This window comes from Phalacrocorax aristotelis, chromosome 5, assembly GCF_949628215.1.
Source record: "Phalacrocorax aristotelis chromosome 5, bGulAri2.1, whole genome shotgun sequence".
NCBI lineage: Eukaryota > Metazoa > Chordata > Aves > Suliformes > Phalacrocoracidae > Phalacrocorax > Phalacrocorax aristotelis.
Window position 1 is genome coordinate 43,295,383 of NC_134280.1, and position 25,808 is coordinate 43,321,190.

General features: G+C 46.7%; 1 protein-coding gene across 1 annotated transcript in view; it reads left to right on the forward strand.

The window, feature by feature from the left end:
• TWIST2 (twist family bHLH transcription factor 2) overlaps positions 1-24,932 on the forward strand; it is a 38,202-nt gene extending 13,270 nt beyond the window's left edge. The window contains exon 2 of the mRNA XM_075094169.1: positions 24,844-24,932. The gene's annotated coding sequence lies outside the window, so the exon portion shown is untranslated. The remainder of the gene's footprint in view (positions 1-24,843) is intronic.
• The last annotated feature ends 876 nt before the right edge of the window (positions 24,933-25,808 follow it).

Genomic DNA, 25,808 nt, shown 5'->3' on the forward strand with positions numbered 1-25,808 from the left:
GATACCCTGTACATGACTGCAGAAGATATTGCAGGCTGACAGCCAGGAACAGCAGGTTGCAACCTGAATAAGCAATTTTTTTTTTTTTATATCACAACTTGTAGTATATGATAGCAACTAAATAGATCAGGATGTACCAGTATGACAAACCTCTGACAGGATGCAGCCCATTCCTACCAGGAGCTCAGCACAGTGCAAGCACACAATGTGACAAGCACCACTCCCAGCTGCTGGTACCCCCAGGTCTGCCAGGAAGCAGATACCTTTCACTGAAGGACTGAACTCCTTTCAAATGTAAAGATTCAGGTGCATGCTAACAAGCTGAGCCTTGCCAAGATGTTGTACTCACAGGGCTCTGTGCCCTGCACACTTCAGCACAGGGCCAGACCCAGCTGTGTCCCAGCAAAACCAGTCTGCCCAGTAGCCCCTCCTCAAAAGCTGCATTTTAAGCTGATACACCTGAAAACAGCACAGGAGAGCTTTCTGGACCATAATCAAGATATTAGGTTAGGGAGATGAGGGACAAAACCCAAAGTATGGCTGTTCCATAAGTTTCTTAGAAGAGACTGACCAAGAGCTGCTGAATAGAAGAAACATGGGTTTTTGGTTGCGGTTTGGGAGTAGAGATGTCTCACCCCTACTTTGCTGCTAGGGAAAAAGGGGTGGGGACCTGTAACCATACACTCAGCCGCTAGGAAATGGGGTGTTTTGCAGGACAGAGAATTGGGAGCATCTACAGAGACTGTAGTGGATGAAGGAGCCCCCACACTTGCTTCCCTCCAGCCTGTTTCACACTGCTGCTTTTGGCTGAGGCTATGCACACCTGTGCCCCAAGTGCCATGGGATGTTGGGGCTGGCTCTGCACTGGCCAGATAGCTGAGGTGCCTTGTTGGGGCAGTCCTTTAGATCAGAGCCTCTGAGCTAACTGTATGGACAGCAGCTCTTTTCCTTCATTACTGCATGGTATTTGATACAATGGAGCCAGCAGGCTTTGCCCTCCTTGCACCCATAGCCCATCCTAGGGGCACTCATCTCCACTGTGTCCTAAATAAAGGAGCCAGGCTGAACCTACTCCTGGTTCAGACCCAACTTGACCCTACAGTTTTGGTTGACAGATGCTGCCTCAGTTTCCACCCTGAAAAGCAAATGCTAATACTTTTCCTTTGAGTGCCTATTGCATGCCCAAACCTCCCTGTGAGACAGGGCCTTCCTACAAACACTGCATGTAGAGAAGGGCTTCACATGCAACCAGGCTGTTTTTTTCTCTGCCCAGCCCTGTGCATCCCAACCAGCCTATCTTGCTTGCTGGTTGTACCCCCACAGCACAGAACATTTTCTCAGTGCCCTGTATTTTTAGGAGGTTTTTGCATCCCAGTGGGATCCGACCTGCTGCCAAATGGAAACCAGCTCTGCACCGGGGCCAGGCTGAGCTGCCTATCTACAGCAATTTATATGTATTTCACAGCTTCTCATTTCAGCAATCTAAATTGCAGATGTGCGCTTCAGATTTGGAGATACACAAAACGGAAGGAAAAAGGTTAAGCAGCTCTGTGAGTCACTCCAATACACAACCTACTGTTGATTTAGAAACCTACCTCGGCAGTAAATGCAGAATAAAGTTCTCCAAACTGTTTAACCTTTTGTACTCTGGCCAGCAAAACAAATAAACGACAACAAAACATCCCTCCAGAGTCAGAAAAGCAACAAGTCTGGAAAACCATGCAGTGGAGTTAGTACCAAGAAAGTGACCCAAAACAAGTGATCTAAATGCGGGGGAAGCAGCAGACATGAGAGACAGAGGTAGGTGTACACATCAGCAGAGCAGATAACCAAGAGAACAGAGTGCAGGCTGTGCTGCTTTCTGGGAACTGCTCCAGGCAGCACAGTGCAAGCAACAACTTTCCAAACAAGTGGAGGGAAGCTGCACAGCCACAGCACAATGAAAAGAAAATACAGCCCAAACCCTGCTCCTGCTGAAGTCAGGTTCAACAGGCACTAGCACCCACTTTGCATGGGAGAGCTGTTTGCATCCAGGCTCTCCTTGGAGTTGCATGGACTTGACATATCTGTTATAGTCCCAAATTATTTACCCACAGGCTGTTTAGTTGCTACTTTTGGGGGACTAGAAGCAGGCTGCCTAACTCAGGAAGAGCTCCATGTATAACTGCAACCAGGCATCACATACAGGTAGGAACATTCAGGAGAGGATTAGCTTTATTGCAGGCAGGCAAGTCTCACTATGCAGGCAGGGTATGCATGCATCAGTGTTGAGGAAGCTCTGCAGAGGGCGTGCACTGAAGGCAGCAGGCTTTGCATAGAGGTGTCCCTATGTCAGCTTTGGAAATCGCTGCGAATTTTCAAAGGCAGATGAACTATACAAACCCCCAAGATCTTGTTGAATCATTGTCTTCAAAGCACAGGGTGTAACAGCGGAAGGAGAGCTTTCCCTGGGATTTGAGGCACTGAGTGGGAGTTGAGAGAAAGGCCAGCATCTGCTCATCTCAGGGTACCACCAGGAGAATACTACACAAGAATCTCAAGGAGTTCACTTGGGCCTGAGCCATCCCAGGGTCTCCAGTTAAAGCAGAATTACTAAAAAGCTGTGCAAAGTGACTGGGGAAGCCAAGGGGGCTTTAGAGTCCCAACATTTGCAATGATTAAAAGGAAAACTGATGAGCAAGCACTTACAGCATAAATCAGACTTTCCTTAAATATTCAGGCATGCTTTAAATCAGCAGTGCTGTGGTTCACAAACCACCAGCAATTGTGTGGAGATGAGGATGCATTAAGAAAAATCACTATTATGGTCAGCAAACAGATGCAAAAAACTCAGGGCAGAGACAGAACTGCTTGCATGGTGTTGGTGGACCTAAACACCTCTTGGAGTAATTTTCTCCCCTGACTTCCTACATCAGGGATGCAACCTTCCCCCCTCCTTGTATACAACAGTGATAATCACTGTTGAATGCAAGACTGAATTTGTCAAAAGTCACGCTGACACCTGGAGCATTTCTCTAACTTGCTGTGAAAGGCCTCTTGTGTTTCTGCAGCTTTGAAAAGCTTGTGCCCCTGGTTCCCCCCAATTCCCAGGCAGTTGCCAGCCCCCCACATCAGATGTGGACTGAGTCAGGATTTGAGAGACCATACTTCAAGTTCTTTGCTAGTTTTGAACTCTTCAAAGATCAGGTGTTCATGCTTTTCTGCCTAAAGTCTGAAGACTAAAGCCATACCCTATTAAAAATACTACATTAAAAACATATTAAGTTACATGGAGCTTTAAGAAAATACCAGTAAAGTAGGACTAAAACTAGACATGGCAACCTGAGGTTTCTGTTGCAGAAAGGAAAGCAGAAAACATTAAGATTTCTGCATTACAGATGCTATTGATCCAACAGGGTTCCCAAATTATAGATATTTTCAAGTATGTGTTTCTGTACTTTCATCTCTCCCCCCCCCTCCCTCCCCACTTGTTGTAGATCCCACCACACTGGCATTTGCTTGCTACAGGTAGACATGAAAACACAGGATTTTCCTCCATGCTGCAGCCCCTCCTGAGAAGCAGGATAGGATCTTGTGGAAGATGCCCCATTTTGTAATGTAACTATAAGAGATGATGCCTAATGGTGGGAGGGGCCCCTGTGAAGTAGAGGGGATTTAAGCATCAGCTTCCTCTGAGGCAGGACAAACCCACACTGATTACACTGGAGAATTTCATGTTGCTTTTGAAGCTTTGTACAAGGAAGAGCAATCAGTGAGACTACAGAGAGCTGCCAAGAGCACATGTGCTCACACGTCTCCCTATCTGTTGCTGGTATTGAGTTGAGCCCAAAACTGGAAGAAGGTACAACACAAAGCTGGGAGAATCTGAACCAAGAGCTGGGATCATCCCCTGTGCTCTCATCTTGGCAGAGGCAAATGATGGAGCAAAGCAGAGGGAGCAAAGGGAATGGAGGGGGAAGAAGGAGCAGACCAGGAGAAGAAGCCCAGAAGACTGACAGCAGAGGAAGCAAAGGGCCTTGGAGACCAGGGAAGAGGTGACAGGAAGGATGAGCACCTTGGCTTGGGATTTATCACAAAGGGAGGCTAAGACTGACCAGGCACCACACTAATGTGAGGAGCCTGTTCCCAGCAGGATCTCCACTTTCCTGTGGAGACAGAGCACTGCATCACATGGATGTTGCAGGCATGATAACTGGGATGAAGGGGAACCAGCCAGACCTGCCATGAACATCAGAGTCAAGGGAGAGACAGGCTGGAGGCAGAAAGGCTCCCAGGAGCCAGCAACACTTTTCACACCTACACAACCTCCAGGGGTACAAAAAAAGGAGGAAGAAAGGTGTAAACAGGGTTCCCAGAGACTGGCTGTAGGGTACGTGTGAAGGTTTCCCCACCTTCTCTCCCACCCTGGTCCCAACCTTAACCCAAAGTTGAGCTGAAGTCCCCACTAGCTCTCCCACAGGAGCATAGGTGCTCAGCTCCCCACCTCTCATCTGCTACTGAACTTGGGGCAGCTCAAAATTCAGCCTGATGGTTTTGCACCTCCCCACCCACATACGGTAGCCAGGCTGTTTTGGAGGCAAAGGAAAGAACTAACATAGTCAAGCACCACTGAGCTGAAGCATAAAACTATTTCACCTTCACTGTGTGTGCATACTCACTCCCCACACCAGACCATCACCCTGAACTTGGTCTTCAAGCAGCCAAGACTACCTTCCGCTACTCTGTTATTAGGGAATTGGGAGGGTCTGATGAACAGACTGGAACTGAGAAGTGAAGCCAAAGAGATTTCAGGTTCCTCCAGACCAAGATACTTTTGAAGGTGTCACAAATGCAGATTTGTGGATATGGCCGACTACACCGAATTGTCACAAATACAACCTTGTGTATCCTGCCAGCTACACCAAATTGTTGTGAACATGATTTGTTACACAGCTTTAGCAATTTAAGATTAATATTTGAGATAGATCACAGTATTGGGTTGTATAATGCTTAATAGCATCAACCAATTTAAAAGAGCCATTTGATGGAATTTTTTTACAGTCAACAGCATCTTAGTTAAAGAATCAAGAACGGCAAGGTTCACTCTACTTACATAGACAAAGTGCACAAAGGAAAATTGAGGTATACTCAAGTTAGAATGATTCAGAAGGATTATGGTTGCAGGGGATAAGGACGACCCTCCCATTGAGTCACAAGGTTCAGAACAGACCCCCTTGCTTTCTAAACTTTTTTCAGAGAGAAGTCTAGGTGCAGCTAGGTCCGATCTTAGTCACAGACTTGATCAACGGCTTTGTTATCCCTATTAACATATGTATAGTCAAATTGCACATGTATACACACCCCCCCAGGGTTAACCTGTGAATAAAATTTCCCTTTTTGTGAGTTTCATAAGTTACTCACTTTTATGTAACAGCATTCGTCAGTGCATGGCCAGCAAACCTCATGAAATTGAGTCCTTGCGAAATAGTCAGCAGACAATCCTTCAGTCCTCGTGAAATCTACCCTAAGAGGCATCCGGGGGGGATACAGTGTCACACGGCCTGCTGCGGTCCCAGAGAGCTCAGAGGTTCTCCTTGGATCGCTGTTTATAGGATTGAGATGATTGGGTTTGGTCAATATTTTACATTCTGTCCACAATTCTGGTACACAAGTCAGGCAGCAGATGGCCCAGGGGTGGACAGAGATTGTCTGGTACCCAAGTCATTATGACCAAGATAACAGCAAGATGGAGCTTACCTTGAGATCTCAGTGTGGTCCTGATGTACCATTCAGGCAGCAGATGGCCCAGATGTGGCCAGAGATTGCTTGACACTCAAGTCATCATACTAAGATAACAACACAATAGGGCTTGTGCTGGGATCCTAGAGAGGCCCAGGGGCACTGCACCACCACAGAAGGGCACCAAATTTCCTTGATCCTTTGGAGAATACCAGCCCATGCTCATGTCAGTCTTTCATTTAGTTGCTCTTTGAGTCTCTCTGAAAAACTTCAATCCATAACATAGAAGACCAACGTAAGTAGGGATAAAGCAACATTTTCAGGTTTGATGTTTACAGCTGGAAGTCAGGAGAAGGCACAAACTTGTTCAGAGCAGCCCCTACATGTCCTGCTACTGCAGTGGCCCAGACCATCTCCATAGACATTTCTGGTCCCTGGACCAGCTCCTTTTCCTGGAAAGGCAGCCCACAGGCATCCCTTGGCTCTCTTGTGCCTAGGAGCACTTCTCAGCCAACAAGATGACTTGCTGGGTCTCAGAATTGATCCCCTGGCCAGGCAGTGAGTCCCCAGGAGCTAAGAAGCTCATACATGGCCCATGCACATGGGAGGATTTTGCAGACATAGAAAAGGGGAGCAGATTCCCCCAGAACAAATAAAAACCACTAATTGCTCTAGTCAGAGCCTAGATTGTGTAACCAGGCACAGCTCCACTGAAAGGAATAAACTCTGATCCTTTCATTAACGGAGCATAGATGGAAATAGTTTGTAGGGTTTAATACTGGGGAAATCCAAGAGCCCCAACCCCTGGATTTAAGACCATTCAGTAACAAGAGATTAAACAGCAAAGTGAGGTGATGGGAACAGAACAGTGACATCTCTGGAAAAAAAAAGGCAATGTCAACAGTTTCTGGAGCTGCTATGATATGGCACACTTCAGCTAGCTTTCTTAATCCAGCCCTACCTAGCTTGGGGCAGCAAGGAAACACTTGGAGATGAGCGCAGGTCCTTCCTTCATACATATCAGGATGCTTTCACAGCATGCCCTGCCCTGGAATGGAAAGCAGTCCAGTGGAATAACCCAGGAATAACCCTTGCCAAAAAGGGACTGCATAGAGGGAAGGAAAGGAAGAAGAAAGTATTTAATAACTCCCAAATCATTTTTAAAAATTCATTAGCTATTATTTCAGCTGTGTGACCTCCTGAAGGGACTTTCTAGAGGGCCAGATTATGCAGTCAACTAAAAATATAAATAAGTATGGAAAGGGCAGGGATCACTTTATTTGGCCAAGTCATGTGGGATGTCAGGTTAAGTTTCCTGTATGGTGCATCCATGCACTTTCAGACACCAGCATGGCCCAACAGCTCCCCCAGTCTGAGGACACCTCCCCAACTGGCAGGCATAGCACAAGCAAATGAGTTATTTTCAGTTGGGAAGTGCTGATTTCCAAAGACTTCCTGCCAGTCCCACAGGGACAGAAGCACATTGCATTGCTGCAAGGTTTCCGTCTGCAGTTCAAGTGGGCTGCAGCCTCAGACATGTTGCAGAGACTAGCTCCCAGCCAGGCACACTGCTCCAGGTAAGGGTCTTTATCCTAGCTGCAGCACGCATATTCAGGTAGGGGAAACTTGTGAGTTCCTTTCCATTTGCATTTCTTTCTTCTTCCACCTTCGGGAAGAAAATGCGTGCCACAAAAATGAGCCAGTATCCCTGAGTCCATCACCTAAAACTTCATTCCCTCATTTATGTGATTATTTAAATCACCACTGGTTTTAGGGAGCCTTTAAGCTGAGGAACTGCTGATCCTCAGAAACCTATTTGCCTTTCAAGTGAGGATGTAGTAAGAAATACAGCTAATCACTTTTGCTAAGAACTGAGGATCAGGTGGAAGAAGAGGCTTTCATCACAAGCAAGATGTCCAAAACCAGAATCTCTCTGGTTGCCAACAGTATCCCTATGGTTGTGGTCCCTAATAGCTGAACACTAACTTTGTAGTATTACATGTATGTACATACATGCACACCAATATTTACTGATATGGGCAAGTGTTGTATAGGTGCATATATATGTAGGGGAAATGTGCAGCATACATATGGGTATGACAAGACACGTCTGTGCCTAAGTAAGAGTGGCAACCAGAAATTTCAAAGAAAACAAAGCATCTTTAACTAGTAAAACACAGAGGAGTGAAGTGTGCTTAAATTAAGTCACTATAGACATCCTATGCTCCTCCATACCTACAGTGTATTTAAAGTCTAAACATGGTATCAGACATGATCTGTGTAATGGATGTAGAAGCATGCACAGACACTTCTCTAGAGAGAAACAGATCAATACTTCCCCATATCCTACCTGCATTAAATTTGATTTCTTGACCCTTTAAAGCTTCTACTTCTGTTACTAGGTGTAACATCCAGCCTCCCTCACACTTCACAAATCCTTGTGGGTCCCTCCCAACTCAGGACATTCTGTGATTCTATGTGCAGTTTTACGCTGAGTAAAAAGCAGCCTAGGAAACATTTTGCTGTACTGCAAACATAAGACACATTTAAGACTCAGTTGTATAGAGCAGAAAAGCTGTTCAGCACCAAACCCAAACAGTCAGATGAAAAGCTCACCAGCAGCAACTTCAGAGCAAGCCCCTGATTCACAGGATCACAAGCTTAGCTCAGGTCTGTACATCCTAAAACAGCTTGCAAAATTCAGAGAGGAACAGCATTGTCAAAGTTAGAGCACAAAGTCTTTGTTTTGAACAGATGAAGAGAGCAACTCTTCCTCCCTCCAGAAAGAAGATTGCATTGGTGTCAAAGTAACATAGGTTATTAGCTCAGTGGGAACCTAGCAGAGTTCAGACTCAAAAGTTCAAACAAGTCCAGCTTGTTTGCTGGCAAACCTAAACAAGTCCAGCCAGCTGGCTATGAGCTGAGTCATCCACACAGTTATTTGGTTGAAAATGTTGACTTAACCCATTCATTTAATCACCCAATTCCAAAAAACCCTGACAACTGCAGTCAAGAAAACATACATCTGCCTTTTGCAGCATGACAGACTGGAAAAGACCGTGTAAACCTATTTTCCAGAGCTTTTTCTAGGCTTTTGTGTGCATACATTCAAGATCCTCTTAGTCATTTGCTAGCCTGTTCTGATCCAGCAAAGCACATTGCACATCCTTAATGCATGTGCTAAATCCACTGAAGTAAGCAAGGCTAACGGCACACATTTAGACATTATGTATGGGATTAAACACATCACTAAATGGATACAAGCTAAGGGCATGCTGACTTTTTTTTGCAGAGAGAGAATTCATCTTTGCATGTTTCTTCCTCCAGGAGTCTGAACTTGGTGGAGAGACTGTTTGTTCCCCTTTGAAAGAGAGCAGCAAGGGAGTGATCAATTTTATTTTCTACCTCTGATGAAGCCATAAACTCCAGACCTGTGGTGAAAAACTGACATGAGAGCTCTGAAGTGTCTGCAGGATAGCTTATAGAAAACTTACAGAAAAGAAACATGAAACAGCAACATAGAAAGCTGGCAGATTGCAAGCAGAATACACCACCTTTGGTGTCCACTCCCAGCTCACTGATGCATATAAAAAAAGTTTTAAGAGTTATTAGTTACTCATTGCAAAGGAAATTAAAAGCCTCAGGACATTAGTTTATGGGAGTGCAGGCTAGGGTCTTGGAGCAGAGCAGTGGGGCTGGGCAGCTTTCATCCTGGGGAGCTCATAGTACCATACAGGCTGGAAATCGGTTGCTAAAGAGGTCATGAGTAAGATCGCTCCCTCTCCTGCTTCCCGTTACTTGCTTGCCCAGCATCACCCACGTAACAGTTTCAGGAAAGCCTGCAAAGCAGCTGGCCAACCTCAAGCCCAGTTATAAGCAATGATGCTATCCTTATGAGTCTTGGAAAAATGAATGATTCATGGTTGCTCAGGGACCGGACAGGGACCGGCGGGTTACTGCTATCTCCTCAGGAGACCATGATCCCAAAGTAGGATGGCGACATCAGAAACCACAAAAATAAAGATAAAATATTTCACCCATGACCAGCCCCAAGGGAGGTTCACTGCCACATTATTCCCTATAGCTGCTCTCCTCTCCAGAGAGCCTTACCATTACCTCAATTAGGAAACCCTCTGGTAGCTACCAAAACCTGAGGTGCACAAACAGCCAAAAAACAACACAGACCTTCAAGTGTTTGTGGGATCTGAGCCAGCCAAAAGGTTTGAAGCAAAGTAAACAAGACCATACTGAAGCATAGCATACTCAACACAAAAAAAACCCAACCTAACAGACTCCAAAATCCCTTCTAGCCATGCAAGTAATCCTACCTACCGCCACTTGTCCTGCAATGGTCCCCTGATGCAAAGCTGTATTGGGCACCCCCAGGCAGCAGAGAGTCATCCTTGAGAAGAGGCTGGCAAGGAGATGGAGGAGAAGAAAGGCAGTAGCAGGGCTGCTTATAAACACCAAGGAGGAGGAGGAAGGGGTTCATTATACTAAAGAGCAGCAGCTGGGTGAAAGGACTTTTCACAGTGGTGCCCAATGACAGGACAAGGGGCAATGGGCACAATTTGGAACACAGCAAGTTCCACCTAAACATGAGAAAAACTTCTTTACTGTGAGGGTACAGAGCAGTAAAACAGGCTGCCCAGGGAGGTTGTGGAGTCTCCTTCCCTGGAGACATTCAAAACCCACCTGGACACGGTACCTGCTCAAGCAGGGGATTTGGATGAGATGATCTCCAGAAGACCCTTCCAACCCCTACCATTCTGTGATTCTGTGACTCAGGCTGAAATCTAGAGGGCTGGTTTTAAGCATGGGCAATGCCATTTGCATGGAAGGTGGAAGCTGTAAAGAAAGAAGGATTGTACAGTGCAGTACTTGCAGCAAAGGCTGGAAAAAATAGTCCAGGAGAAATGTAGGACCCAGGATGGCTCTTGCCAGGCTTGTGCCCATGTTAATGTAGCTGTCAGACCATCAAAGACAGAGTGAAAGAGCATCTGGGCATTAGCAGATAAATGCAAAGCAAGCACGGTCTAACAACACCTGTATTCAAGGTCACTGTAGCCATTCCCAGAGGCACAGTGTTAGCATCAGTCACTTACAGGGTGCCCAAAAGGTGATTACAGCTGCCCTGGCGTGCAGTGGGGCTCCTGTCCCAAGCTGTGCTCACCCCGGCTCTGCATGTCGGCTAGTGGCTTTCTCTGAAGCACGGCATGGTTTACATCACTGATACACACCGGAGTGCCTTATTCAATGCCAAGTACTTCTTATCCTGGCGGGATTGTTTGGCATATAAATTGTAACTCCCTCTGCATGAGGGCAACACCCTGTAACCCCACATATTTTAAAGAGTTGGACTATTCTTGCCATAAAAAAGATCAGAGTAGCTTTATTGACTGCAGTGGAGTTAAGCCGGTTTATTCCAAGTAAGAATTTGGCCCCTTGGCTTCAATGAAGCTGTGTTGATTATTCCCAGATGGAGACCTGGCCTGGTACAATCCCCTCCGAAGGTTCTGGGAGATTAGTAACACATAGACTGAATCACCGCCATTACTCAGAGCCTGGGTGGTTATCAAAAACCTGCACCTGCCACCCTGTGAAAGACTACCAGGACGGGGCTCATCATTTGCAGTCACCAGCTTTGGGGACCAGGGTGCAGTGAGTAAGGGCACATTCTTCAAATGCTGCCTCATGTTAGGGAGGAGACGCCTAAGTAGCACCCTTTCTTCTGCAAACATCTGGGAATGTCACCTGGGATGCAAGTCCTGGCTCTGCAAAAACCTGGGCATGGTGACGTTGAGGACACTGGGCAAGGAAAGAGGGGGAATCCTGCTTCTTCACACTAAGGGCTTTTTGTGATGCTCTGTAAGGATCCATAAGTATAAAAATTGAGGATTAAATCCCCCAAGCTTCAGGGAATCTGTCCCAGCATCTGTTTGCTAATTTTGAAGAGCAAACACAGCTTCACACAGCAAAAGGAAAACTTCCTTCCCCACTCCAACTGAAAAAAAGCCACTTTTTTTTTCACCAGTCACCTCCAAGTCCCTCTCATGGCAGGCAGTGTTATAGGCACAAGTTCTGTACTTCTAGCAGGAATGAATCCACTGAAAATTAAAATAGCTTGACTTCTCACAGCAGTTCCTTTACACACACGTGTGCCTGTAGAGAGACAGTGAAGCTGTGCCATGTGTTGCAGTGCGGAGAAACACTAGGATAAACCAATTCAAAGGTAGACATTGATATTTTTTTTGGGTCTCAGGTGGTAGAAACACAGAGTGGATGGTACACAGCCCATTTCCCCAGCACATTATTCATGCAGAGGCGTTATCCTGGCTATAGGATGCCAATGTCTCCCCTCAAAAGGCTGGCTGGAATTTCCCCGGTATTTTCTTTGAGGCTGCATCGCACAGGTCAGTGACAAAAAAAAGGGCTCAGCGTTGCGTGCAGAGGAGGCACGGCATCGCCGTAGGGAAGAAAGAAATGCCTAAACTCACTGTTTGCTCACTCCAGCTCTGCCTTCCAAGCGTTTCTGAAGTCAGGCATCTGGAGCATGATGTAATCAGAAGATTGATCAGCAGCGGCACACGTACAGCTGTGCACATCTGGCCTACAGGTGTTTCAGCTGCTATTTGTCAGTGACTGTATCAAACATTAAAAAGCACCCCGACTTCATAAGGCAATTGTACCTGTCCCGCAGATTGTTCACAGAAGCCCACAAAATGCTGTTGATTTTATGCAAACTGTCTCTGCTTTTTAGTGGGTGGCCCCAGGTTTTTTCAGTTGTGGGTTTTCTTTTTGTAAGGAAGTTTGGTTGTTATTGTTGTTGTTGTTAATTCCACTGGCATTAAGCTGAGTCAGTCATAATGGATGGCTGCTATCATCCACTTGCTGATTTGTTCTTAGGAGTCCGTGTTATTACAGGGTCTTTGTGTTGCACTGATGAAAAAAAGCTGAGGCTGTTCTTCCTTGTGCTCAGCTATGTATGGACACAGCACAAATTCCTCCCAAACTACCTAATCTAAATAGAGCATGGACAGGTAAAGCGGGGAAATTGGTAAGAAAGGGCTCACCCATGGGGTAGGACCTGCCAGTGCCCAGTCCCGGTGCTGGAGCCAGATGACGATGCTTCTCGCTTCCTGCAGGGTTGCTGCCACTCATGAGATTTGCAGACTGCAGCTGAATACTTGCTGCACACAGGAAAAACAAGGAGAGCAGGGAAACTACTGGCTGAGCAGGCCAGACTGAAAGAGTTCCCTTGGAAAAAGAATAAAGCTGCAGATGTATATGTTTATTTTTAGAGAAGGTGTTTTTCCTAGAATTTGTATTATTTTGGCAGGAACGCAGTGGGGAGGAGAAAAGGTTTTCCTTTGTCCAATACTCTTTGCTATTCTAAAATGGGGTGGAGGCAGAAGGGTATTTTTACAGCCCATTTCATATCTCAGTTGTGTTTATCCCTGTAGAGATGGACAGGGACCAGAGACATATTTCACACTGACTGCCAGCATTGTCAGAGCATGCTGCACACCATGCTGCATATGGTGCCAGCTGCCCAAAGCCATCGTCTTCACATATTTCCAAGAGGAAGACAACTATGTTCCTATTGATATTTTCCTCCCAGATAGACTCAATCAGCCTACAAGAATATGTTTGGTTTAAACACCAATATATTTTACTTTCCAAGCAGCTTAGTGCAGATACACAGTGGGTCATCGTAGCCCAGCTGATGGGATAAGTCATTAAGCTGTAACAATAGGTCATGCAAGTGTCTCCTAAACTAAATTAAGCCTTAGCTTGCAAGCTGTATTTGTGCAGGATAAGATTTGCAAATGGCTTTTGTTGTGAGCGTCTCAGAAGAAATATATGGCCCCTCCGTAACAACTTTGCTGTCCTTACCTGATTTCTATGTAACATATTTCCATCACTTTTCGCACTGCTTTGGCTAGCCCAAGTGAGTAGTGGGTGTGCATTTCAGGCAGGGAGAACCAAATGCCTGCCCAGAATTCCTTGTGGTCTGGCAGCTGGCCAGACCTGAGAAGCCCAGAGGCCAGAGGATCAGGAGCTCACAAGGCAGAGGAAGACATGAAATGGGTGCCCTCATCCTCCACACGAGACTCGTCAGCTTCAGAGTCACAGTTTAAAGACACATGTGCATCTGTGCTACCTCTTGTCCCCAGCTCCATATATTTCACTTGAGCTGCCTGAGAAGAACATCTCATTCCCCGCCTTTTTTCCCCCTCCCTGCTCCTTTTTTCCACACCTTTCTTGTGCAAAGCCATGTTTGTGTGTGGGTGCCTCTGGGGAGGGGAGATGAGCCTGAAAAAACATCAGTGGGCTTTCTCTGCCTGCCCTGTTAGCGGGGTGTGTGTGGGGGGGTGGGGGTGTGTGTTAGGGGGAGGGTGGTGGGGTGGGGGTGGGGGGGTGGCTGGTGATGACTGGCTCCCTCCTGTCCTTTTTTGCCCCCAGGCGCTGGCTTTCGCTGGCCACTTGCCCTTTCGTGGGTCAGGAGACGCTGGTGGTATCCCCCAGAGCTTGTTCTTCTGAACCACCCACGAGGCAGCTGGGCAGAGCCGAGGACAGAGCTTAGACAGTCCTTTCAGACATGGAAACAGCTCTGCTTTTTCCTGCTCCAACTGCTCATTAGCAGCTTCCGCCTTTCGGCAATTTCTAGCTGCGTTTTCAGTGATGTGCTGCCAAGATTTTAACAAGGGGCTCCCACAAACCTACCTCCTCCTCCAGCTGCGACGACCCCCACTGCCCTACAGGGGCTGATGCTCAGGCTATGGAGGAGTGCAGGGCTGGGGGAAATGTTCCTCTGGGGGGGCTCCTTCCTGTTTAAAGCTGTTTGGGTTTTTTTTTTGTTTGTTTGTTTAATATTCTGGCCAAGGAGGGACACAGCACCTTGGAGCAAACATTGCTAACTTGCCCAGAGGTTGCTGCAGAGAGGCAGGACATAATACAGAAACCCTGAGCATACCATCAGCAAAAAGCTTCCTTGCAGAGCTCTCACTTCTCCTCCCTACTCTGAGGCCAGCCCCAGGCGATTGATTTTATCCAGGCTAGAGTAACCAGCTGCAAGCTGAAAAGCTGAAGTGGCTTTCGCTGGGTGTTTCAGGAACCCAAAGGGCAAGTTTTTCCATGGGAAGTGGTAGAGCCCACAAGTTCCTGGGTATGACAGAGGCCACCTCTGCATTCATCTGTTGATGGGCACATGTGGGTTATGCCAATTCGCGTCAGGGCAGAGACGGCTTCCCAGAGGAGCTCTGAGCTTGCAGACATCTCACAGGTCCAGGATGGAGCTTCACCAGATCTTCAGCGTCTCGCTTTGGTGAGCATCTCTTCTCAAGTGAAAGGGAACTGAAGCCCCAAAGAAAGCCCAACAGCTCGGTTATCAGGAGCTAAGGAAAAATCTAGATAAGAGCTTGCAGAGGTGTTAAACTTGTTTGTCAGTGTCACAGCCTTCTCTGGTACCAGAGAAACCTCTTTTGCTCCAGGTATTTTTGCCTTGCAGAGGTACGCCTGAAGCTGGAAGAATGGGAAAGCTCATTTTTCACCTTTAAATATGAACTGGGTGCAATAAAGTCAGATGGATGATAGATGCCAAAATAGTAAGCTATGTGGCAGTCAAAAGAAGTCAGCTAACTGCTGATTAATATGTTAATAGATAAGCCCATAGATTATAGATCAATAAAGCAGTTTTAAATGCAGGCCATTCTGTTAAATACAGCAGTGTCAAATGCACTGGGTCCATGCAAGCAAATGGTACCTCATGTATTTCTAAAATGGTAGTTTTCTACATTTTTCTAATTCTTTTTTATTAGTTTTGGTTTTAATTTTAAAAAAAATCTGGTGAAAAGGAAAGTAAATAAACAGTGACAAGTACATTGCAGCATTGTTAAACTGGACTTGAGCACCTTACAGGTCTGGCAGCTCTTCCAGGACAGCACACTGACATCTATCCATAGATAATGTCTATTTATATAGGTGGCCATAGGCACCAATGATCCTTTCTGCAGCAGAGTGAGGGGAAAAAAAAGAATTTAAAGCAAGATTATTCCATCATATCAATCAATATAGTCTGCTTGCTGACATTAGACTTATTAAAAAAAATATTGAATCAATCCATGTCTCTGTGCTTTGGATAGTTATTTATGAGAGAAGGACTCACAAGTGCCCCAGATTTATTTCAGCTGTGGGTGAGGAACTGTTTTTGGCAGCTGGTCCAGTCCCTGGGCTCGCAGGTGTACTCTGTCCTGCTCCGCTGGCCAGGACGAGACATTGGCAGCAGCGACCAGGGCCACAGGTTCTCCTGTTGGTTTCTTTTTTTGGCACTGTTTTTTACGTTCTTTCATCGCCACAATTTTTCCAGGACACTGAGGTGGGGCCAAGCCAGCGACCTTTCTCGATGGTGGACAGGATGGGCTGGGAAGACAGAAACAGTCTTGGAGGGAGGAGAAAAGTCTTAAATCTTCTTTTCCTTATGCCACATCCCCATCAAACAGCTAGTTACTGTCCCGATAACAAACCAGGGAGCTGCCAGACCCAGGGACGATGTTTTCCCTCGGACCAGCCAAGGGCAGATAAATCCTCTAAGGTCTGAAAAGCCTGGGGTAAATTAGATTAGAGGCTTTTCTCTAGACAGCGAGGGGTACATTTGGTGATAGCAGGGGGCGGCCCTGCGGCTCAGGAATGAACAACTGTGAGGGATATGTTTTTAAATGGTTTCCCAGCTGTAAGATGCACATAATTGTGGCTTTCCTTCATCTGGGAGACTTCAAGAGCGAATGGTTGATAAGGGTTCATACTAGCAAAGGCAGAAAAACACAAGCCAGTGTATCTGGTTTCAGTCTGTCCATACCCGCAGCATTAGATCTGATTTTGGCCCTCTCTCCCCCCCGCTGCATGTACACAATTATCTGAATTCCTTTCTCTGCTGCTTCCTCCCCTCTGAAGCCTTGCAGACTGGCCCTGCTGCCTTTTCTGTTGCTTGAGGTATGGCTGCACATTCAGCCTCTCTCCTTTCCCAGCCCGTGGAGGGGTCTGTGCCATGGCCATAAGGACCAGCACTCCCTGGAGGGCAGAAAGCAACCATGAGGATAGGAATTTATTCCCCATCCCCATCTTTTTAGCCTTTTGTGTTGTGAAACACCCTAAAAATCAAGGGATTTCTGATATTTTAAGGTGCCATTCCTTTGTACCTTCGTTTCCTCTTCATGCCTCACCTCTGCTGCTCGCCTCTGGTCATGTTCAAAAAGAGGTCTCCCAGCCCCCTGTATTGCAGCTGGGGATCCCCCAGGACTATTGCACAAGCAAGTATGGGCAGGATTCCCAGGAGATGTGTGGGCAGCAAGGTAGATGCACTCAAGGACACGACCAGAACATTGATGTCCCACCTCACACTGCTGCCATCTCATTTTCCCCACCTAGGCAACCTGGGAAATGGCTTTCTGAAATCCTTCTCTCCATCCTTCTCAGGGGTTGCCTCACGCTGGCTTTTTCCACGTGGGAGGGCATGTGCTTACCTGCTCACAAAGGTCCTGCTGCTGCTATGCAATATAGTATTTTTCCTAAAAAGTTCCATTTTTGCACCATCTAAATCACAAAAATGTTTCAAATTTCAAATATATGCTACTGTCCATTTTGGCTCTGGGGACAGCTGACCACTCTATAAGATAATTTGAGAATGTCCCTTTGGTACAGATCTAGCCAATGCCTGCAGTGAGTGTAGCTGTAAGTACACTATACTTTCTTCCTTTGACTTTGCTATAAAAATATTTGAACATATATTAAACTATGCATAAACACAAACACAACATGCGCAGATACAGTTTTCCCATTCTAAGACAGAAGAGACTCATATTTCCATAATCGCACCTAAAGATTCGACAAATTCAGCTGAAATTTTCCATGTGTTTTGATTTGGTTTTAGCTTTTTTGATACAAGTTATACGTAGAAGTTTCAGCATAGGAATTGCAGAATTGGAAAGCCTTTGAAAATTCCTCTGGTGTCACTCTGACGTCATTTTCTGACATCCAGTTTTGACTGATAGAGCAAACTACAAACTCTAGAAACAAGTGGGCCTGCCTTCAGCTACAGAGCAATGGCCCTTGTTTTGGGGTGAAGCAGGCAGAGAGAGGACAGCATCAGGTGAAGAGGATCCTTTGTAGGAGGGCTCAGGGGGTTTGTGGACGTGGCAGGAGAGAGGAAAGGCTGCATGCATAGCCTGCGCTTGGGCATAGCTTAACTTTAGCTTGCTACATGACACCAGGTGCTTCTTCAGGCAGGAGGGAGGCAAGACGCATCCCACCTCCCAGGGTTAAGGAGCCATGCTGGTTTACTGAAGTTGGCCAGGCACCCTGCTGGGAACACATTTCACCTCATCCAGGTACCTGGTTTGCCTGTGTACATCCCAACGTGCTGGTCATGAGTTCAGCTCCAAGCCAGCTCCTGGCAACCACCACCTTGCCTCCACCCTAGCACACCTCAGCTCCTTCATGGAGGCTGCAAGTTTAACGGCGCTGTGATAAAAGCCAAGCCAAAATAACTCTCCATGCTTCCTGCCTTAGGTCTGCTTCATATGGCTCACAGAAACACTCAGTCCATGCATAGTTGGAAGGTGATTTTGGGAGGCTCAGAACTAGGTCAAAACAAACTTAATTACTTCCAGGTCCTGGTGGGACACCGCTTTCCAAGCCGGTCGATTTGCATGCTGCCTTTCAGCTTTCCACCCACTGCCACCCCAGTACCCAACACACAGTCACAGGGAAGCCTTCAGCATTTTGAAGCACGGCTGTTTTCTACTCTCCCTGTGCTCCAAAACAGCTCAACCATTTTTGCCAAGGCTCCAGAAAACAAAAGCTATGACACGAAAGAGGAATCACCGTTGGGCATAGAGAGTTTTCAGCTCAAGCAGCCTAAGTTTCCGAAGGCTATGAGTAGATGAAAAACCATGGGATGCTGGAAGGCAAAGAGTGCAAACCTGACTGTGGATATTATGATTGATACTTGCTGTATGCTTTTTAAAGCAATCATTCCTAAGGGAGCCAGGAGTGATGGTCCTGGTTCACCACGCTCAGGAATGAGCAAGGTTAAGGGCTGAAATGGGAGTGTTTGGCAGTGAGCACCTCATGCAGGGACCCTGCCCATGCTATGACAAGCCCCACCAGGTTAGGTGATTTCTATGTCCCCCAGCAAAAGCCTCCTGGGTGTCTCAGACATCTACACTTCAAGATACCATGTAGGCCTTAAAGGCAGTCTCCTTGGCTGGCAAATTTGGGGTTCACAGTGGTGGGAAGAGAGGAACACAGGATGCTCTCAGGAGCCCAGGTGACCTGCTAGGGGTCACATCTACCTCACTGTCCCAGTAGCCAGGCAAGACGGGGCTCTCATGGCCAGAAATAATCCAAATTCAGACTTATTGGCATGAGAGTCAAGATGCAGAGATTCATCCTCCCCTCCAGCTTGGCATTTCCTAATCTAAAAAGAACAACCCAATTCCTGGAGCTACTTGCTTTGGCATTTCAGTAATCCACGCTGGCCCACGCTGACCTTTTCTCTCCAAAGGCACGGGGGCCGACACGTGCACCCCCAAGTCACGTTTTGCATTGTTCGCTGTTGTTTTTCCTGTCCACATCCCCATGCCTACAGGGCAGGACGCACGCAGCGCTGGTGCGGCGGGTGGGCGTACCGGGAGTATGACATAATGCAATAACCAAACTAGCCACATTTATTTATTCTGAAAAATATTAAGGGCAGCTGCTACTTCGCGCCGACTGAAACATTTTATTGACTTTTTCTAGAGCAGAAGCGTCCCCTTTTGTGTTGTAACCCAGCATTGCTTGAACCCAGTGGTTGGACTATTCCAGAATAACTCACCTATGTCACATTTCCCTCCTCTTTATAAACATATAGAGCGTCTCCAGCCCTGAAGGTACACATCTGGGTAACAGCAACCAGAGATGTCACTGCCTGACATCTTGTTCTGCCCCGTTTTGCTCAGACGTTACGTTATCGCCAAGCAGGTCCAACTCAACAGGGGACTTCTCCTTCCCCATCAACGCTGTAATGTCTCTGTAACACCTTACCAGCTATTGTGCAGCACCTGGCACACTAAAGCCTTAATTATCAGCCAGGGTTAGTGATAGCCTTAGTGGGCTTTTGTTGTATGTTTCCCTGTATTCATCCCTTCTGGTTATTCTCATTTTGGAATGATGAGTTTTGAGACAGTGGCAATGGGAATCTCCAGCTGAGTTTGTTCGGCGCTTTCTCGTGCGCTGGTTTAATACTTGCTTCCTATGTGTGGGTTTTGTTTCCTGGGGAAGAAGATCGCAGAAGTCTTTTGTCACCCATGCCCAGCAATGCTGCCCATGCTGCTGGCACCCTACCTCCTTACCCCAGGGAGTCCCACTGCTTGCTGGCCAGCCTTGCAGCAATGCTGCTCCCCACTCCATATCCCCACAGCCTAAAAGAAAGCGGCCTTTGAAGTTAACATCCCATTAAAATGAATGTTGTGGGCATGCCTAAAGAGCAGGCACAGTCTGGGGAGAGAGACTTCAAAGGAGGCAAAATACAGCAGGCAGGGATGGAAGCTGAAGGCAGCAGAGCTGCCGGGACAACACAGACCTGTGGGGAAGCTGGCAGGGACCCCCGGGTAGCCACACGTGTTGCCAGTGAGGAGTGTGCTGCCTGTGTCACTTATAAGAAATTTGTTATTGCAATTCAAACTCTTTTTGGCAAGGATGCTTGTTCAGAAACCTCATCTGCTCCAGAGGTGCCTGAAGGCAGCATCGTCAGCCCACGGGCTGCTGCCCTGCACCAAACCACCAAGAGGGGCCGGGGTCTTGGCTTTGAACCACACTGGTTTTTACTTCCCCAAGTTGAAGCGGAAGGGGGGGCAGGAAAACAGTCTATAAACTTCTCTGTGACTGCTGAAATCAGTACCAGCTGGTGCAGGGCAAGCAGCTGATGTGTGCTGCACTACACTGATGCTCGCACCCCTCATCCCTTCCTCACTGCCTGACCCTGTCCCCAGCCCCAAACACAAGTCCAGAAGGTGGGCCGGCACCTTCCTAGCAGGGATTTTGGCTGGCCAAAATCCACATGGAGGGAGAGAGGCTGGATCCTGGGCACAGAACTGTTTCTTCACATTCCCAACTTTAAAAGAGGTTGAAAAAGCACCCTTTAAAACAAACAAACAAACAAACAAAACCAAACGCAAATAGTTTTGCTGCATTTCATATTTCATTTGCACTCTTGACCATGTTTTGGAAATTATTTCAATCCTTTTGTAACCAGAACCACCCTAATCCTATATAAGCAAGGACTTCAGGGACTAGTTGCAAAATTTCCTGCAACAGGGCTCTGCTCTTGCTACCACCTTACATCAAACCTGCAATTCTTTGCTCTCATGGTGGTGGGCTGGGGGATGCTTCTTATGGGGCTGGGGAATGGTCTTAAAGCAAAGGAAAAATAGAGCAACAAGCCCTCAATTCACTGTATAGCAGAAACTGCATTGGGTCTGCAATATAGCAGCACATAACAACTCTATTCTGTGTTACAAGCTACAAATGTGTGTTACAAATGCTTGGAAACGATGTTCAGCAGAGAGCCTAACCATATACCATCTCCCAGTTCAGATCCTATAATCATGCATTGTTATGATATAGCATTATGCCCTTCAGCTATACCTTGGAGAATCACAAGGTGCCTTATGGGCTGCAGTTGATAAAAATCCCACACACGCTGTAAGAGAGGAAGGGATGTACTGCAAATTCCCAACCAGGGAAACTGAGGCACAAGCAGAGAGAGCAATTACATAGCAACCTGTGTGTGAGCTGGGATTAAAACTAAACCCTGCAAGGTCCTGCTGTCCTGCCACACCAACTTAGTGCCAGGAAGAAATTCTGCCCCCTCCCTGTGACATCCACTATGGGCTGCTTTGCTGCTTCTTTTAAGAATAAGTCCCATAGATCCATACCTCATCATTCAGCTGCCATAGGAAGCCTGCAGCCATTTCTGCAGGACTGCATTAGGAAACCTCCATGGGTCTGGTTCATAGGAGCGGAGCTGAGAAGTGCCACAGGAGTAGCCGCCAGCTGAGTGCCTTGGCAGGCTTCAATGAATGCCTTGCTGAGCCCCTCTGGGATTAAAGGCTCATAAACATGAAGGGTGACCTTGGGAGGGTCCATTAAAGCACAAAATCATTACGGAAAAGCTCTCTATAATTTAAGAGGCGACAGAGCCAGAAGGGCTCTGGTGACTCATTTTATAGCTCCTGAAGGCAAGCAGGGCAGTGCTTCCCCTTTTGGTGTACAGCAAGGTGGGAGATCAGAGCCAGCCCTTCTGGGGCCCCTGGCACAAGGCACTGGGTTTACTGGGACACTTCAAGATGGACTCTCCAGAAACAAGGAGCAGGAGGCAGCCACCACGAAAGGTCTGGCTGCAGTGGTGTTGCAGCACTGGGTAGAAGAGGAGGAAAGACCAGCCTGCAAGTTTTTCTGGGGGTATTATCCATCTTCCTCAGCCAGAAGCCAATCCTCCCTCCCCCTGCAAGACTCAAACCATGCAGTGAGCAAGGACCAAGTTTGTGACATGAGGATCACAAGCCAGATTCAGAGTATAAATTCTCAAATATATGTAGCACTCTTTTCAGCAATCGGAGAAGCCACTGAAGTCCCCTCACCTTAAAAAGCTCCACATGGGATGCTATCAGACTTTTAGCATAGTACTCCTCTATTTGAGTGACCAGTAGGGGATACCTGAGGAGGAACAGGTTGGGTGCAGATATCACACATCTCATGACTTCTCTGCCTGCAGTCAACATGTTTCCTCACATCCCACCACCAAAGCATGTCCCTCATGCAATAAGCAGATGCCTACCTCCTTCATTACCATTTATGTGTTTTCAAAATTTTTACTTCAAGACAGAATTTCAAAAGCAGTCAGCATCCAACATCCCAAGGGTCCAGAGAAAAAGGAACCTTTTGTACACTTCTTTCCTTTTCTTGTGCTGACAGAGTGGGTCTGTGAATGAGCGGGTTTTACTCTTTGATATGGATCTTATATAGAATATGTAGTAAGAACAACCAGGAAAAAGTTATACGACATGAACTGAAACACAAGTACTTGTCAAGATGGGGAGAATAACCCCTTCATGGCCAGGTATAGCAGCTTCCTTTGGGCAGCCTTTATATCTGGTCTTAATATTGCTCCATCAGCTGAGATAGGCTGCTTTAACATGCAGTGGATAATCACAGAAAATAGCAGTGGAAATAGCCTACCAGATCACCTGCTTCTGCCAGGGCTGGTAACCAAGCATTAACCAAGCAATGGTTGAACAACAGCCACATAGACCCACCACGACCCTGGTCCTGGTGCCCTGTGTGGGATAGCAAAGGATGGGTTAAACCCCAGGAGCACAGGAAGGGACCTGGCAGAGCCATGCCAGAACACTGGGGCACAGTAGCACTTCAGTCCACAGGGTAGACCATGCTCATTTATCTCCAGGATGTAATGGGGAAGCCAAAACACCCTGTTAGTACTGAGTTGCTGTGAAATTCCCATTCTTCCAGTTGGCTGGAGCCAAAAGAGCTGCTGGAAACCAGAAAGGACCAGTGGAAACAAGATCTGCACTGCAACAGCAGCCAGAGCAGGGCGTCTCACCCATGGCTTGCAAATAGCTGTCTTTGCTGTAGGAGCAGATTTGTGCTGACCTCTCCAGTCTTGGGTGGGATTAAAAAAATCAGTGGAAATAGATCTGCTCAGTATTGCTTTCTATCCAGTTCCACCTTGTTTTACATGGCAGCCAGGTTCAGAGGAGAGCAGGGCACAGCAATTTGTCACATAGCTGGCAGTGAGCATCCTCCACCCCTTGCTGGAGAAGGTAATTTTTTAAAAGTAACTGAGCTTAAAGGTTGCCCCCAGCCTCAAGCAGAAATTGGTCCATCTTCCTCCTCCCTTTCCTTTCCTGAATCCCTCCCTGGCGAGGGCTGTGGACACACCAGTGTTAGGAATGGGCCAGCCTGTCATCTGTCAGACGTGCACATACACAAACCATCGCTGCTCACACACACCAAGCAGTTAAGCTTTCCTAAGCGGTCCTGGGCAGCCTGTCAAGTCCAGAGCTTGTCTGCAGAATGTGGTTGTAATTAGATAATTAATAACTTTGAGAAGGAAAGGAAAGGAAATAAGCTAAATGGAAGCTTTCCTTAGTGGGAGGAAATAATTATATCTGCTTTTTGATATATGAGCTGAGGTGGCTTTCTGAAGGCCAAAACAGCATCTCGCCTGCAAAGCCATCCCTCCCCCAAGTTAGATGGTATCCCCCATGGGCGCTGCTTGGTCACAGAGTTTGTTTCACCAACCCACAAATGAGTAGCAACAGGTTGCTGCAGATCAGAGCAAACCCCACAGGTACAGGGCTACCCAATGGGTCACTGCATCTTGTCACATGCTGATAAACAGGGCAGAGGAGAGACGATACGCAGGGCTGGGTTACCAGGAACCACATAGAAAACAGGGGTTTAGCACAACATCCCTTGGGGTCGGAGATGCTGCTGTCGGCATATGGAATTTTTGATGGATGCATTGCTCCTGCCTATGGATTTACCATTTCACAGTACAATACAGAAAAAGGCTGTGACATTACCAGACTCTGAACTTAGGCTATACATCCAAACATCAAAGGAATCATTATGTCTATGTTCATCTTTTGTTGTTTTTTTGATGTGCTTAGATCTTGTATAAATATGTTACATCTGGGTGGAAAGAAAACCTATTTGTTTCCATCAGGGTTTGCCTGATTTTGCAGAAGGAGCTGAGAGTTGCTCTGGGTGAGGTTTCTAAAGCCCATCTTGAGCACCTGCGCATCTGATCTCCCCATTCCACCTGATGAAGGGGTGGCGAGGGCTGCTCCTGCTGCTTTGAATCTTGCCCAGCTGCTGTATTAACCATGTGTCTCCACAGCACTGGGACCAGGGGCAGGTTTCAACACGTGGTTGAAATCAAGGTGGTTGAACCACAGCCTTGATATGTAGGGGAAAAGAACTTATGAGACAACATATCTCAGAAAACTGTCCTGCATTTGGTGTATTTATCTTTTCTTATTTTTTTTCTCTTCTCTCCAGACTGTCCAGTGTCTGAGACTGAAGTGGAATTGGGATGTATCCAAGTTTGTAGCTTCTGAAACCTTAACAACCTCAAGTAAACTGGTCCAAAAGACCCCTCCTGACCTCCCTCACTCTGAACTCTTGTGGACCACTTAGACTGAGCAGAAAACAGCACCAAAGCTAATGGTCTGAACCTTTGCAGCGTCTTTCCCCAAGCGATTGACCAAAGAGAAAAGAGAAGCAACATTCCTGGTTGTTTGTTGTCGTTGGGTTTTGTGTCTGTCTGTCTGTCTGTGCATTTCGTTTTATTTCTATTTCTTTTTCTGAAAAATCTTAATTCAGGAATACATTTATGAGACATCTTTGGGTTCAGATTTTACTTCCCTTTAGCTGTATTCTTTTTTTGGGTTTTTTTTTGTCTATTTTTTTTTAAGTCAAAACCTGATCTCTTGTACAGTAATGTTAAGACTGGACCAAGGCTCTCAGAAAAAAAAAGGAAGAAAAAAGCCCACCATGTCCCCAGCTCCCTGCATGATTTGTTTCAAGTACAGCCTGGATTACAGACTGCCCTCCACATTCTAATGCCTCTTCCTTATTGCTCCATGATTTGCTACCGCTCATCTCCTCCCCCCCTTTTTTATTTTTCATTTTCTGTTCCAGTGTATATGTTGCTTATTTGTTTTATTTATTGAGATATTTTTAACGAGCTAAGAGACTGCAATGTCGCTGTGTATACTGCTTCTCTTGCCAATAAAAATAAAGATGTCATGCAGCTACTGGGGATATGAGATTTACATTCATGACTGCACAGCGCTGAGCAGAAGCTGAGCCACTTCCATGCACTCCGCAATGTTTTGACAGTCGCTGATTTGGCTAAAACCGGTTTCCCAGGTAGTTAGTGAGGAGGTGCAGAAGGTATGAGTACCACTTGTCCAGGCTAATGTCTGTCTGCATATGCCAGGAGTAGCTGGTGATTTACTTGC